Source organism: Nannospalax galili, unplaced genomic scaffold, assembly GCF_000622305.1.
Source record: "Nannospalax galili isolate Female #2095 unplaced genomic scaffold, S.galili_v1.0 scaffold271, whole genome shotgun sequence".
NCBI lineage: Eukaryota > Metazoa > Chordata > Mammalia > Rodentia > Spalacidae > Nannospalax > Nannospalax galili.
Window position 1 is genome coordinate 2,196,085 of NW_008331789.1, and position 4,524 is coordinate 2,200,608.

The window sequence follows — 4,524 nt, forward strand, 5'->3', positions numbered from 1 at the left end:
GCTCTGCCCTCGCTCGGCCTCGGCGCTGTGCGTACAGCTTTAAGAAGGAGCAGCTCGAGCGCTGACGGTTGGGATTTGAAGTTCTTCCTCCCTCTTTAGAAGTCTGGACGGATGGGGGGTGTTGCTATGGCAACGGCACCCTCTTCACGCCCCCCCTCTTTCCTTTGCGGACGCCCCGACGACGACTCTGGTCCTCTTTCCCTGTCATGTGATGGACACGCATCGCCCTCCCTACGTCCAGTCCCCGCTCAGCTGTAATTCCGTTTACCTTTTCCTTGGGGTCTGTCAGACTGGTTTGGCTGCAAACTTCTGGGCTCGGGGCTGTCATTCTGCGAGCTCGCTGTTCCGGGTGGCGGGACGCGGTGAGGCTCCCTACCTCGCAGTCGGCTCTGCTGTCCCCGACCCCGGGGGAGGCGTGTGCCCGGAGCTGTTATGCAGCAGGTTGGTGTGGAGGGCACATAGCCGGGGTTGTGGAAGGGGCGAGGGAGGGAGCGGAGGGGGAAGCGGGGCCCAGAAGGCCGTGGCCCCGCTTTTCTCTGTCGAGAACATCTCAACGTTCGGAGTTGAGTGGACTCAGCATCTGAGCAAAGGACAACTCTCCCAGCTTGTTTTCATCTGTTCTTGGGCCGCCTCGTGCCCCTGCCCTTGCTCCCACCCCTCTCAGATTGTTCTGGTTAGTGCCTTTAAGGTCGGTCTTGTCTTCACTAGTGAAAAAGACCTTCTTATAGAAGAAACTAGAAACTGCTTGAGTTCAGAAATGTGCCATACAGAATACAATGTACAAAGGAAAGCAGAAGGAAGGTTTCTCTAATTTAGGGACCTTTAAGTGATGTTTAAGCAGTTTACTGTTTTGTCTCATCTTTATAAAATGTACTTTGGTGTTGTGTGTGCGAAAGGTATGGGGGGGAGCTTTGGTCAAGGATTAAGTGATTTTAGTTACTAAGGGGGAGAAAAACCCTCGCTGTATTTATATACCACGTGTGTTGGTACTTGTATTTCTTGAATACAAAATAAACCCATTTTGATAGCTACTTATGCAAAGACCTGTTCTAGTGAAAAACCTGTCTAGAAATTGTAAAGTGCATTCGGTGGAGTCAGCTCTGGCAGCACTGCAGTACCGGCTTACTGGCGTATTGCTAAGTTTTGTCAAGACACACGGTGATTTGAAGGCGACCGTCGTCAATTTTTGTTTCAGAATATTTGAGGTGTTTTTTCCATCTTTAAATTCATAAACTATCGCTTTTGCATTGCAAAAATAATTGTAGGTTTGAAAGAGTCTAATCTTAATTAAATGAAACAATACAGTTTAATGGAGAAAGGAGTTAGATTATCTTTCTGCCTTACCCACTTGGATACTCAAGTAGTATTTGAAGACATTGAAATAATACTGCATTGTAATCTGTAATTACACTTTCAGTGTAATACATACATTGTACCAGACATGAAAAGAAATGTTTTCTTGGGCAACAGCCATATTTGAGGATAATAGTCCCAGTCCTCATCAGGAGACCTACCAGAATCCATTTCATACTTTGTTTTTGTCTTTTTTTTTAAAATAAAAAAATAAAACTTTTTTCTACAATATACACTTTTGGTGGCTAGGTTTTTTTGTGTCATTTGTGATGTGAATTGGTATTAAAAGTAATTTTATTTTAAGTCACTTTTTACTATTGTGTGCTTACATTCTTTTGTAAATTTATTTGCAGAAGTGTTTCCATATTCGTGAATTATATATACTTTGTGTATATGTCTTATACCTTTCTACATTTCTGTATTGAATATTTAGTGCTGTTATTGCTTGAAATCATTTTTTATAAAAGCATCTTGCCTACTTTTAAGAAATAAAATGATTGAAAAGTCTTTTCAGGGAGAATTGGAAATTATAGGCATCTTACGGCTGTACAGCCAATTGGTATAAAGTCCCCAGTGAAGTTTCTTGAATCTCATTTCTTAGGTTAACTATTTAAAGAAACATGATTGATATTTTTATAATATATAGTATCCAAATTTTATAAAGAAAGTTGTAGTTGTCAATGACTGTTTATAATAGTTGAAAAGGGAAAATGTTTGACTCTATATAGAAGGAGATATTTACTTTCCTCTGATTGTGGAACTTAACCTCTTTAGATTTCTGTGGTATTCATTTTTTTTTGTTTTGCTTTAAATTGGAGAACTGTCCTTCAAGCTTTATCCAAGTTAATAACTCAATTTGGAGGTGGGGGGGTTCTTTATAATTTGGTCCTTTTTCTGAAACCATAATATATTGTGGTATAATTTTGAGTCTCCTCATGTAACAAATGCTTGAGTGCATATTGGCTATGGGACTAGTATTCTAATCATCAGAATTATATTGAGCATTAATAGACTGGAGAACTGTCCTTCAAGCTTTATCCAAGTTAATAACTCAATTTGGAGGTGGGGGGGTTCTTTATAATTTGGTCCTTTTTCTGAAACCATAATATATTGTGGTATAATTTTGAGTCTCCTCATGTAACAAATGCTTGAGTGCATATTGGCTATGGGACTAGTATTCTAATCATCAGAATTATATTGAGCATTAATAGACACAGTCCTGTTTTTTTATAGAGTATGTAATTAGTAGCTACTAACCAGGATGACACTGAGCATTAATTGAGTGTTCTGTATTTTATGGAATAAATAATATAATTAGTATCTAATGATTCATAAAATTAGAAACAGTTAAGTGTAGAATAAAAGAAATGTGTTAGTTCATCTTAAAGCATGATTCAGACTTGTCTATTATTTGTATTAGAATATTTGATCTAGAGGACAGGCCGGTTTTATTAGTTTTTTTATTTTATGTGTATGCATGTATTGCCTATGTGTAGGTAAGTGCACCTGTGTCATGCAATGCCTGCAGAGGACAGAAGAGGCTGTTGGATCCCCTGGAACTGGAGTTATGGACAGTTGTTAGTTGCCATGTGGGTGCTGGGATTTGAACCCGGGTCTTCTGCAAGAACAACTAGTGTTCTTAACTGCTGAGCCATCTTTCCAGCCTTAGAGGACAGGCCAATTTTTTTTTTAAAAAAAACTTTATTTTGGCACAGCTTTCATCTTACAGAAAATTCATAGAATAAGCAACTCCTATTTGACTTCCCTGCATTAACCATCTGCTCCATGCTTTGTTGTGTTTTATCATTCTTGCCGCATGCATGCATGTGTGTGTGTGTGTATGTATGTGTGTGTGTGTGTAAAAACTGAACAGTCTGAGAATAATTTGGAGATATCTTTGCCCCTAAACTCTTCAGTATATAGTTCCTAAAAGCAAGGATGCTGTCTTACACCATGTAGTTATTAAAATGAGGAGATCTACACAACACTATCAGGTTTATAATTCATATTCAGATTGTATCTATTTTCTCTGTTCACCTTCCCTCTGTGCCCTAGTCCAGTATCCCCTCTAGGACCATGCACTGCATTTATTTGGGCCTCATGTCAGCCCTTTTAATTGGGAATCCTTGAATTTCTTGACCTTAGCACTTTTGAAAATATAGGGCATTGTTTTGTACAGTGTCTCTCAGTCTGAATTTATTGTTTTCTCCTGGTGATATTGTTAAGCATTTGGCAGGAATACTAATGAAGAAATGTTCTGTCCTCAGTACATCCATCTTGAAGATCATGTTGGTTTCTCTCAACTTCAAAATTTGGTTCCGACGATACTCCGTTTGTCCCCAAAATTATTATTTATTTTTTGTAATTAATATGTAGCTTATGAGAAAGTACTTTCAAGAACAAGATATTGCCATCTTCTTATCAAAGCTTCAGTCACAGGCTTTAATATCCATAGATAGACTGGCTTCATTCCTTTTTTAGATATTAGGAGTTGGCATTCATTTCCGTGTTTGAATCAGTGGGTGTGGATTCACAAATTCTTATTCAATGCTAAATTCTTAAAATGTGGCAGATTTGACTAATGGCAGCTTTATCAAGTTTGTGTGTGAGCGTTTCTAAACAAGGTGTTCCATTCTCATGCACTTTATCATCTTGGGTTGTCATCAATGTCTCCAGTATGATCTCCAACCTTTTTCATGGAAAAATAAATTTAGATACTAAAACTAAGTACCAGGTTTTAGAACGGTTTTTGTTTTGTAGTTTGAATTTTTTGTTTGTTTGTTTTGAGACAGCCTTTCCCTATAACCACAGCTGGCAAGGAACTCACTGTGGAAACCAGGCTGGCTTCCATTTAGCAAAGATCTGCCTGCTTCTGCCTCCCAAGTTCTGTGATTAAAGGCATGCACCACCACACCTGGCCCTTTAGAACTGTTTTAAACACCATTGTTTCAAACATAGAAGTTGATAGCTTGGTATATATATTTTTTCTAAGATAACCCAGTAAAATGAAGAAGCATTGGTTAGAAAATGAAGATTGGGTTAGAAACGTTTTATACACCACCACATTTCCTACATGTGGTTCAGTAGAAATATAATTAAAGTCAAATATGTTATTTTAAGTCTGCTGGTAGTAATCACATTAAAAAAAACTCATTCAATCTATTCTTTTCA

The 4,524-nt window shown here is 38.3% G+C and overlaps 1 protein-coding gene across 8 annotated transcripts in view; it reads left to right on the top strand.

Moving 5' to 3' along the window:
* Positions 1 to 4,524, top strand: part of Lcorl (ligand dependent nuclear receptor corepressor like) — a 212,691-nt gene that overhangs the window by 663 nt on the left and 207,504 nt on the right. The window lies entirely within an intron of this gene.